This window comes from Falco punctatus (assembly GCF_963210335.1).
Source record: "Falco punctatus genome assembly, chromosome: 6".
Taxonomy (NCBI): Eukaryota; Metazoa; Chordata; class Aves; order Falconiformes; family Falconidae; genus Falco; species Falco punctatus.
The window spans coordinates 3,384,601-3,396,444 of NC_137585.1; the positions used below are offsets into that span (position 1 = coordinate 3,384,601).

At 52.6% G+C, this 11,844-nt stretch overlaps 1 protein-coding gene across 3 annotated transcripts in view; it reads right to left on the reverse strand.

Annotated features, from left to right (window-relative positions):
* Positions 1–420: 420 nt before the first annotated feature.
* The window catches only part of CFAP91 (cilia and flagella associated protein 91), a gene marked incomplete at its 5' end in the record, with an annotated part of 42,873 nt that continues 31,449 nt past the window's right edge, over positions 421–11,844 (reverse strand). For all 3 annotated transcript variants that reach the window (XM_080391197.1, XM_080391199.1, XM_080391198.1), the window contains one exon: positions 421–11,801. The remainder of the gene's footprint in view (positions 11,802–11,844) is intronic.

Here is an 11,844-nt window from a genome sequence, read left to right on the forward strand (position 1 = left end):
GAGGCAGGAGATGTTTCAAGAGTGACCACCTACCATGAAACTGGTAAACCCTCACGTTATACCCCTCAGCGATTTGCTGGCGGGCACACACACAGACACGCACACAAAAGGTTTTAAAGCTTTTAGCTGTTCAATTCTGTCTGACTGCAAAGGAAAGCACGGCCGTGTTTAGAAACGGGCTTTCCAAATCCTTACGTGCGACTTAATAGAAAGTGCTGAAAAGCATCTTGATGCGAGGGCTCGGCTAGGCGGTGTCCCGCGAGGTAAGTGCCGGGGCTCGGCTGACCCAGTGATCCAAATAGACGCAGGAGACTCCAGAAGTAGGACAGCGGCAGGGCACGGATCGGTGTGCAGGTGAGACTGCCGAGGCGCTGGCCACAGGTGCTGTTATTCGGAGGCAGTAAAATAGTGAGTCTTTAAAAAAAAAAAAAAAAAAAGTAATTAAAAAATAATGAAGAAAAATTGCTGCTTGTGCCAGGAAGTGTGGCTTTACTTCTTTTTCATTTTATCTTTTTGTTTAAGACTGGCGGAGGGGAGTTAACAACTTTTCTCTCTGGTTTTGTGACTGTGCTGGCGTCTGTGTGTGTCTCGTGTGTGTGTGTTAGGCTGGGGGGAGGGTCGGGGGCGCCCCTCTGGTTTTATTTCTTTTTTTCAAGGATCATGGCAGGATCACACACTCTTTTATACAAGTTAGATCCAGGTCTTTGAATAACCTTTTTTGTAAATAAGAAAGAAAAAAAAAAACACACAAAAAAAATACAACAACAACAACAAAACAAAGCTCCTCACCAAATTCAAGCTTGTACATTATTATTTTTGGTTGTTTTTGAATTTTGAGTTTTATTGTTTTGTATGTAAATATGTGGACCCAGGAACTGTTATTAATGAGCAAAAAGTTACCGTTCAGGGCAGTGATTCTGTTTAATAATCAGACAAAATGTAGACGAGCTTTTTAAAGCCATATAGTTTTAACTCTGTACAGTAGGTACCGGCCTGTATTATTGTAACAATAACTCTAGCGATGTATAGTGTATCTATATAGTTTGGAGTGCCTTCGCTTCCGTGATTTTTTGAATTTTATTTCCCTCCTCCCCCCCAGCCCCCCCCTCCCCCCAACCTTCTTTATAAACGTCTCCCACCCCAAACCCGCATCTCTGCTCCTGAACCCGCTTTCTAACTCTTTGAGTGCTGTAAGGTTTCGGTGATACCCTGATAGTAGCGGAACGAAAGGAAACTGTCTCCACCGTCATCCATTTCATTGGAGCCGTGGCTTTGTTCTGGATGTCTCCAAGTTGCCCGCCCTGCCCTCTCCTCCTCCCGCTAGCAGCGACCGGTTTCATTCGGACACTTGCCGCAGCAGCTCGTGGCGACTTGGCTCGTCTCTTTCCCCCTCGTTCCTGCGCCCAGGAGCTGGGAGGCAGCAGCTTCCAGGAGGCCTGGCCCTTCCATCCTCCCTGGCTGTGCCGGGGGCAGCAGAAGGGACCCCTGGGGAGGCAGACCCCGCCGCGTCCCGCAGGGATGCTGCGCTCGGAGCAGGGATGCTGCGCTCGGAGCCGTGCAGGGGCAGCGCTGTAGGAGACCGCGGTGGCTTTTTCTGCCAGGGGGACTTTCTGTTCCGTTTTCTTCTCCCTGTTTTTCCCTCCCCGAAGTCACTTTTGTTTTCTTGAGATAAGTTTAACATGACTCTTGATTTCTTGTGCCCAGCACGAAGGCCTTGTTTCTAAAACTAGATTGCTTGTGTTTTACTACCTTGTTAGTATTCCACATAAGATTGTCTTGAATGGGAAAACACTTAACTCTTTACCAAACCAAAGGTTGCTCTTTTATTTCGAAGCATCTCGTGTTCATTCCAGTGAAGCAGAGGCTGTGCTTTCTTTCTGGTGACACGACAGTCAGTGGTACCAGGCTGTCGGTGGCAGCCTGCTCAGAGCTGTCCCCCGCTTCTTTTAGTCTTTGGGGCTTGTTTTTAAATCTGCTCTGGTCCTGCTCTGTCCTGTGCATCCGCCCTGCCGTGGCGTGGGTCTCTGAGCCGGACTCAAGTGCAGTCTGTCTCCCCCGATGGACACCCGCTCAAGATGCTGGTGTTCTTTAATACTAAACTTATCTACCTTGCTGGGGGGTGGGGGGTGGGGGGGGTGGGGAATTGCCTGCAAAAGAAAATTGGCTGGTAGAAGATCCCCAGATACTTCGTCCCCTTATTTCGAAGCCAAGCTTAACCTAAAATAACGGCAGGTGCCTGCGACTCGCAACGTAAAATTTCCCCCCAGTTTTTAGTACTTGGAAAAGTAGAAGTCAAGCAGCCTGTCAGACTCGTACTCCTGTACTAGGAACCTCAGCCACCGCGGAGAAAAAGGAAAAGCCGATGAGGAAAAGCACAGTAGGGTATTCGGTCCGGGCTCTGCCTTTCGGAGACTGCAGCGGGTCCCCGGGGTGGCCGCTGGTTCCCACGGGGCTCTCAGCCGGTTCTGGTCGTAGTTGGCTTCGTTTTGCAACACTGCAATAACAGCAAAACGACAGGAAAGGAAAACAGTACCTAAGGGGTTAGCTCGAGAAAAGTAGCTTCCTTGTGTTGGTCTTTCTCAATTTATTTTTTAATATATATATATATATAAAATATATTTATATATATATAATTTGCTTGCCTGTAAAATTTGCGTTCATTAATGTGTTGCTGATGGATCACTTGGGCCTGTACACACCAATTAGCGTGACCACTTCCATCTTAAAAAACAGAAATCTAAAAATATATATATATATTAAGGACTGTGGGTTGTATACAAACTATTGCATACACTTGTGCAAATCTGTCTTGATTTAAAGGAAAAGCAAAACCTGTATAACATTATTACTACTTGAATGCCTCTGTGACTGATTTTTTTTTTTTCATTTTAAATATAAACTTTTTTTGTGGAAAGTATGCTTAATGTTTTATTATTTCCCCCGCCCCATTCCCCTTGTAAATACGTTTTGTTCTGTGTGACTCGGTTCGGAAATAGTTAACTGGTACTGTAATTTGCATTAAATAAAAAGTAGGTTAGCCTGGAAATGAAATTTAAAAAATACCAAGTGTGTGGTCTTTATTTCAAAAAAAATTGCCCCTTTCTTTCCTCCTCCTCTCTCCCTTCTCCACCCCGTGTTCCTTGCCCTCATGCCTCTTTCCACTCCGCAAGAATAGGTGGACGTGAATCTTTGTAATAATAACTAAAAGAAAAACCACAAGAAATAAGCATGTTTTCTTAACTGAGCTGTGTTATTCCATGCTGTTTTTCAAGAGATGCCAGCTTGTCTATGATACCGTTTGATTTGATGGAGAGAGGAACCCTGGGACATAAATACTTCAAATTAAAACCAACCGATCTTCCTTTACCGTCCACCTATAGATACGAACTTAAGAACCTGTGTAAACTGCTGGCTTTGAATCCTGCACTCATGGTTGTTTGGGTTTTTTTTTTTATATCATTTGATCCCATTAGTAATGTTATTTGGTGGTGATCTGTAAAGTTTGTCGAGACCACGTCCAGTGGACCGTTCCTCCAGCAAATCAGCACGTAGCTATCTCTGAGTTGGGTTTCTGGTACTGGATAATGTATGTATTAAACATGACATGTCTATTAGCGCAAAAGAAAAAAGAAAAAAAAATAAAAATCCTTTTTTGGGCTGGCTGACCTGGCCGAATCCATTCTGTCGCTATCCTAAAGGCTAGATGCGAGGTCATGTGACTGCTGCTTCAATAAAAACAAATTTATATTGCAAAGAGGCTCCTCTTGGTTTGTTCGTGTGCCACCAGCCGTGGTCGTCCCCATCAAACCTCCGCTGGGCTCCGGCCGCAGCCCCTGCTCCAGGAGCTGGGGAGGGGGCACCCAGGGCAGGGGGCACCCAGGGCAGGGGTGGCCGGCCGTGCCCGGGGCGCAGGGGCTGCCACCTCCGGACAGCTGCTCCGGGAACAGCCCCGGTGGAGCAGCGAGGCCACCAGTGCCCGAGTTTGGCCGGGGCTGGAGAAGAGGGTGCCAGTACCGAGCGGGTCGGTGTGTCGAAGGACCGTGCGGGTGAGCTGGGGACCCTTGGTGCACCCACAGCGTGAGTGTTGCGTTAGGCTCCCCCCACCCCGCACTCCTTGGCTCCCCCAGGCTGAGCCCTGTGGGGGCTGTTCTGGCCCTTCCTGGGCCCCCTGGAGCAGGTGCCACCCCCCCGCTCACCGGCGGGGACACGGGTCTCGCCCGGTTCAACCTCTGCGGCTTTCGCAGGCGCTGGGGACAGCAGGGCTGGGCAGCTGCGCCCCAGAAGCAACGTGGGTCACCCCGGCTGCTGTCCCTTCGCCCAGCACTGGGCCCGCGGTGTCACCAGCCCCGTCGAGCTCATGCACCGAGACCTGGGCCGTCTGCTCCGCCGGGCCGGCCGCTGGCACCAAGGGTGGCCAGTTCCAGCTGCACAGACTTCGCTGCCTGCACCTTGCTCGGTGAGTTTATGGATTTAAAGTTTGCTGCTGTCGGGGGGGTTCATCACAGTCCTCAGTAATTTGCGGCGGTGGTTAATTATCTTTGGGCGCTTTTCTAGATGCACGTGCACTGGGCCCCCCTGGCTCTTCTGAACTACTCGCGTGCGAGCGGCGCATTCTCTCTCTGCGCTGGCTTTGTACAGGAGCCCCCTGCTCCCCTCTCAGGTCTCACCTCTGAATGCCAGAGGCCCTTGGCCAGGACCCAGTCACCTCGTCACTTCTCACTAAGGGGATCTTCAGCTGCTTCATGCCTTTTCAGTTTTTCCAGTTGTACCTCCTCTATAATTGTTTTTAACACCCTCCCTAAGCAGTGGGTACCAAAGGCAGCCAGAGGTTTCCTACAGCCCTGGTGTCAAATAAAGGCACCGGAGAGCATCTTGCAGCTGGTGCCTCTGTCTCCTGGCCTGAGGGTTGCATTTGCCCTTCTGTATGGAGGCTGCAGGTGTCCAGTTTATCCATCACTCCCTCCCATCATAACTCCTGCAGACGTTATCGATGGGACTTCCATAGATTCACCCCAATCACCCTTTTAAAAGATACAATGAAACACCTTAGCATCAAGAGCCAGTCCCCGCACAGCCCTCCAGGGAACAGTCGTTCTGTCACTGTTCCTTATGTGGAAATATCTCCCGAGACCTGTCTGTGACCCAGGTTCAAACCCACTTAGCTTGGTCATTGACGGCTTTAAATGATTTAAAATGCTAATCTAAACGCAAAGCGGTGCTGAGCTGAGTGTGGTACGAAAGTCTGCTCCGCTGAGGTCCTTTGTCTTTATCGAGCAAACTTCCAGCCATCTGGGTTGGAATTAAAAGTCAGCGTCAAGGCTAGTGGCACCGTACGTTATCTGGAAGGTGGCAGCTTTCGGTCCGAGTCACTTCCCATGGGAGACCAAGCGCCACGCGGGAGGAGGGAAGCACACCCACCACAAAGCGCGGCGGGGAGAGCAGGAGCCCCGCGGTTCATTGCTGAGGCACCGAGGCCGGTTGTTTGGAGGTGACGAGCCCAGCAGCTGGCACAGCCTCACCAGCCGGCCTGAACCTCCCCCGCTTCCCTGGCTCCGGGCAGGGCTTGGCTGGGTTGTCCTGTCGCCAGCCGTGGGGCGGCGTTCCCGGTGCGGGCAGGGTGCTCCGTCCTCGCTGGCCTTCCCAAACCAGCCGTGCCCAAAGGCTGCGGGCACCTGACCCGAGAGCCAGGCCCCGCTGGGAGGGGGAGGCGTTAGGCAGCAGCACCCACGGGGCACAGCAGGAAAGCCAGGCTGGCGTCTTGCCGTGAATGTCGCACAGTGCTGGGGCTCTGGAGCAGAGACCGGTCTCCCAAACGAGCTCCTGCTGGTTCTCCTCACAGGAGAGGGGCCGGGTGACGGTGGCCGGGGCCGTGAGGGACAGCTGGACTTTCACAGCAAACACCCGCCTTCAGTCGATGTAGGAATGCGGTCCCGGACCCTGCTGGGCGCCCAGCTCACCCTAATGTCCCGGCACGGGTGGTTTCTTCTGCGTATACCACGGATGTCACGTGTATCCACGTAGCTCCTACTGCCCCCGAGAGTCTGCGTGTGGCCGGGTGGGTCTCCCACGCGGTCACTGGAGTTAAACTTCCTCTTTCTGGGGTTTCCCACTCTCTGCATCACCCACCTCTGGTCGCCCTCTCCGGAGGCAAGGCTGGGTCCCGCGGGACCAGGTAAGCGGGGAATGAACAGCCTCGTCCCGCGTGGAAGCTCGCGAGTGGGTGCAGCCGAGCACTTGTGAGCCGGGCAGCGGAGCCGGAGCCGGGCAGCCTGCCCACGGCCAGGGCGGTTTGCAGAGCCCCTCGCTTGCCGCCGAGCGAGCAAATGTGGCCGCAGGAAAACAAAAGCTCGTTGCCCGGGCAGAGCTGCCGGGCAGAGCACAGCCCCTGCCCAGCAAAGCAGCCCCGGGGGGGCAGGGCCCTCGGTCTGCGTCTGTGATGGGTTGCAAAGTAGCCAGGTGCAGGGGGTTGGGTTGGTGATTTGGTTGATTTTCTTTTTTCCCCTAAGCAAAGTTTTTTAAAACTGGTGGAATCCAGGAATTAACAGGACTGTTCATCGTAGCTTGCTGCTCGACCGCCCTGTGCTTTCCGTGAGCGCTGGTGGGGGCAGGGGACAGGAGCTGTCGGAGGGCGGCCGGGGCTGTGGGGAGAGGTGGGGGCAGATGTGCTGTGGGAACGGCAGGAGAGCTGGAGAGGAAGCAAGAGGTGCTCCTCCTCCTCTCGCCAGCCCGTCACCTAGCGTACGCTCTCTGACGGGGGCTGTAAGCAGGTGGGGGTCAGTCTCTTCTCGCAAGTAGCAAGCAATGGGATGAGAGGGAACGGCCTCAGGCTGCACCAGGGGAAGTTTAGGTTGCACAATAGTAAAAATTTCTTCACTGAAAAGGTGGGCAAGCACTGCCCAGGCTGCCCAGGGAGGTGGATGTGTCACCATCCCCAGAGGTGTTCAAAAGGCAGGTAGACGTGGCGCTTAGGGACATGGTGTAGTGGTGGACTTGGCAGCAGTCCTGGGTTAACAGTTGGACTCTGTAATCTTCAAGGTCCTTTCCAACCTGAATGATCCTTTGATTCCGTGTTTCCTACAGCAAAAGAGCTGGCATGGCCGCCTCCTCCCTTCTGCAGCTCGTTCCTGTAACCAAGTCCTTTGCCAGCCAGGAGTGCTCGGGAGACCGATGCTGGCAAAACCCAGGTTGTCTGAGGGTATTTTGCTCAAGGAGATTATCGGTGGTGTTTGAGATGCTGTCGTTTATTAGCAGTCTCGGCACACAAAGGGGACTACCCAGCTGGGGAGTCTTCGGACCATCCCAGTTACACCTCATTCCTCTTCCAAGATTCCTGTTTCGCGGCAGCAGGCCTAGCAACGGTTTGGTCAGTGGAAGCTGTTTCTGCTGGAGACAACGAGTCTGGGGCCTGTGCAGCAATGAAAAATGGTTTGCAGTTGGCTGGAGGTGGAAAAATTACGTGGGCAGGTGGAGAAAGGCTTCAGTAGGTAAGGAACCAACGCGGTGGTTGCAAGAGGCTTTAAGGGGAAGGGCTGGCTGTTGCTGGCTCAGTAATAAACAAAAGGGACATTCATCCTTAGGAACAATCCTGCAGCAACATGAGGAGAGAGGAGCAAATGCAGCTTTTCAGCCTCCGTAACACTGGTGGGAGCGGCTGCTTTCCAAATGCAGCGATGTAAAATGGTGCGTGAGAAGATGCTGGCCGAGAAGGGCACTTAGGGGAAGGTTTAGCGCTCTCGGCTTAGGGGCTACGTAAGAGCACTGGTTAAATATTCCAGGCTTCTTGCTGCATCTGTATTCAGAGCACTGGTGGTGGTCACGCTCAGCGCTGATGTCACCAAGAGCAATGGCACCAGGTCCTTGCTGCACAGCTGCAATTAGCTCACCGCAACGTGCACTGCAGGTAGCATCGCACCCCCAGGGAGGAGGATGAACATCCCAGCACTGACCGGGGAGCTCCCCGATGGGCAAGGCATGCAGGCTCCTGTGACAGCTCCCCACCGGGGGAACTGGATGTGATAAATCCCGGAGGGCTGGGCATGGCAACAGGTCCAACCAGCTGTAGGCTAGTGGCCAGCCACAAGGGCGAGTGTTTGCAGGGCAGGCACAGCTCTCAGGTCTGTGGGGATGGTGTCCACAGCCAGGCTGCCCGGGGAGGGCTCTGGGTACAGGTGAGCAGCCCAGGAGGGAAGCGGGAGCAGGACACTTCAAGTGCTACCTGCAGGACTGGGCCTTGGCACGCGGGAGCAGGCCAAGAGAAGTACCCTGGGCTGCAGCCACGGGAGGCGGAGGAAAAGGTGCGTGGGGTTGATGCAGCATGTGGGAATAAAGGGAGAACAAAAGGGCGGATAGGATCGGGGCAGAGAGCCAGAGCTGCCGCTCCTCCCCCGGTTTCAGCGTACACCCTTTCCGTCGGCCGGCTGGGGTTTTCTCTCTTGTGCAAACAGTATCTGTTGAGATGCTTTCCCTGCCAGTTCTGCTCCCAGCAGTGGCTGTGGCGAGAGGTGGGGGCCTCAGTCCAGAGCAGTCCCAGGCAAATAGAATTTACTAGTCTGGGTGTACACGTTGCGTCTCGGGGAGTTGGCAGCTTTGGCAAATGTTCAAAACATTTCCTGCCCCTCTGGTGGGGTGGAGGGCACGCACGCGAAACAACGGCTCCTCTTCTGAGCCCAGGCCTGACTCTGGAGGGCACCGAGGTGAGGGAGGCTGGTGGGTGCTGGGAATATACTGACCTACAGAAAAATGGAGGAAAAGCGGCATGAGCAGGGTGTTGGTGGCAGCAGGGAGACAGGACTGGGAGGAGGTGGTTAGTGTCAGTGCAGCTGGAACTTGTTAAAGGCCTTTGGCATGCCAGGACCATACTTGTAGGGTTATCCCCCCCCAAAGCTGTGTGAGGGCAGAATGGAGCCCAACAAAGTAGCAGGTGGGTCCTGTGCGCTTGCAGGACCAGGAGCAGAGCAAACAGCAGCGCTCAGAAGTGGCAGGAACTCTTTTACCAGCACCACAGCCAGGTCTGCAGCAGCAACTTTGGCAGAAGAGATGGCAAAGCATGGGTTTGTGGTGGTTTTCTGCTGGCAAAACCCACGTAGGTACAGTAAGTGTCCAGGGACAAAGGTGCACGGGCTTCCAGTTGTCCCACCGAAAGTCCTTTTTGCTGGTCTCAACCGTAGTTACCACAGTAGGGCTTCCTCCTTCCACACCGCAGGGGCTGTATCAGCAGGGAAGACCCGAGACAATTTGCCTTCATTCAGCCCGATTCCTCTCCATCCTCGCAGCGCAGTGACCCCAGAGGCTCGGTCACTTCAGCCCGTCTCCACCAGCTGTCAGGATGCAGAGGCCGGCAGTGCGGACAGCCACGCTCCCTCCCAGCTGGCAGCTGGTGAAAGAAGCAGGACGAGCAGAATGAGCAGAATTTCACCAGCGTTTCCACTGTATTGGTGCAGCCCTGGAGGCATCTGCTGTGTTTGTTTCGGGTACGGGCTCCTCCCCAGGGTTGTTCTGGCTCCTGCTAGGAGAGGGAATGATGCATTCTTGCGCTGTTGATTTATGATCCCAATTCCCTCTCACTGCGCTCGTTTTCTCAAAGCACATTCTGCAAAGCTTGAAAAAAAAACCCCACACATGACAACTGAAGGCAGTTCCTAGAGCAGAATTTCCTGCAGGAATCCTGCCATGGCCTTCAGTTTACATGCTAGGCAATGTCACGTGGAGAAGACGGCTTTACCCTGACAGTGTCCCTTAAATCATAACAGAAGCCAAGACATTTATAGCTCAGCCTGTGCATAGCATCTGGAGTCCCCTGCCCCCTCCTTGTCGTGCAGAGGGCGGTATTCTTGCAGAAGACCAGAGCACTGTGACCTACGTCCATTTCACACCTGTTTGAATACTTATCTTTTAAAACCCACATCATATTGTACAACGAGCCCCATGGAGAATGTTTATTTCGACATGCCATCTCAGAAATGCAGTAAATGTCTCAACAGATCGGTCTTCCTTGTTCTGCTGCACCAAGTCTTCCATGTCGCTCTTATTACATTGGATCTTGTGATTCATGTTATCCCCCCTCTTTCAACCAGGCTAAATTTGTCCAAGGTGGCCTGAGGCAAAAGAGCCCATCCCTGCACAGCTTTTCCTCCCACACTGTGGAGTGTTTCTTTCTGTATTTTTGCATTTGCTACCTTCCCTTTCGCTGACTAGCTATGCACGCTATGAGAATTTTCCCAAATCCCCAGACCCTGATGGGATCATCCTCACAGAGTCCTAACCAAAATTCATCACCCGTCTCTGACCCCTGCCAGATTTTGCAGTACCTACAGAGGCTGCCTACCCCACCAGTCACCTGGTGCCCCTGATTCAGTGACCTGGAGACCACCAGTGGCTTCTCGGTGCAGCTCCCAGTTTCCTCTCCCCAGTTCTTACCACAGCTCAGCGGGATAGGGTGGTATTCCGACTTCTTCCCTCTCCTCTCGCTCTCCTCCCTGCCACCACCCTTCTCCCCCCAGCCCAATCCACAAAACACAAACCTGATGCAATTTTTTTCCAGGAATGCACTAATGAACCTGAATTTTTGACCAGCTGCTGGTTTGTGTTTTGAAGGAGCGGCGCTATGTTCAGGACTAGTTAGCTGGCCCACACCTCAGGCTTTACAGACCCAGCACAAAGAACAGGCTGTCAGTTACAGAGAAATGATGCAGGTACGCAGGGATCAGCCCATTACCACGTTAGCACTGACAGCTAATACTGCTAGTTGTAGCACAAGTTGTAGCCATCAATGAGTAAGCACTTTGGGTGGGGTGGGGTGGCTGTGCCTGCTCCTCCAAAAACTGGTAGGTTTGATGTTGGTATCAGTGTGAATGTAGCTCTCAGATGCTAAACCCGCAGACCTCAGGGATTTTGACAGGTGAGTGCTGGAGAGCTGAGCAAGTCCCTGACAGCTCTCTGATCAGATGCACCGCGCCTGTCTGCAGCCGGCTGATTTCTGACACCCTGAGCAGAAGCACCCCCATGCCTGCAACCAAGGCAAAGCCCGCATCCCTTCTGCACAGCCCTCCGGAGCTGGAAAGCCAGAGTGACTAATACTGTTCTAAGAAAAATAAGATTATTTCCAGAATTGTTCTCCTTTGGGATGACAAAAAGCAAGAAGAGGTCAGCCCAAAGAGTAACATTTCTGGAAAAGCCATAGGCACTGGCTAATGGGTTCTCTGCACAAGCTACATCAGCCCTTGCCATGTCATTCTGCTATCACCTAGCCTCAGTTAGGAGTGCCACACACTGCCTGGTTGGCAGGAACCACTCTGCTGAGGTCAAGGACACCTTTTCTTTATGCAAGAACTGATTATGTGAAAAGATGATGCAAGGTCTGACTGTTTTCATTCAGCTTCAATGCTTTATTAATAGCAGGGCTAATGCAGGGAGCCACTCTGCTTTACTCCACTAAGGAAATCAGTGGGACACACTTGAGAAAAGAAATTGTGTATGGTCTCAACTCAAAATTGCTCACTGGAATATTTTTCCATTTAATGTTACTGATGCAAGGAAATACCATCAAACGCCCAGGTGCAGATCTTTATTGGTTCACGCCAGGGAGAAAGTCAAGGAATGCTAACACTGCTTTCTCATTCAAGCTTCTCTTTATAATTAGAAGAGGAGATTTAGCTAATGAGGTCCAAAGCTAGTTGGGGACAGGGTGAAGGGACTGGGGCTGCCACATTGAATTGTATATGCAGTGGTTCCAGGACAACATTGCTGGCAGGCAGTGGGAGGGACAGCACAAGGGAGAGAGAGGATTTTCCATTTTGGGTGCCCTGAAAAGAAGTAAATATAATGTGTTTCCTTCTCTTTCACCGT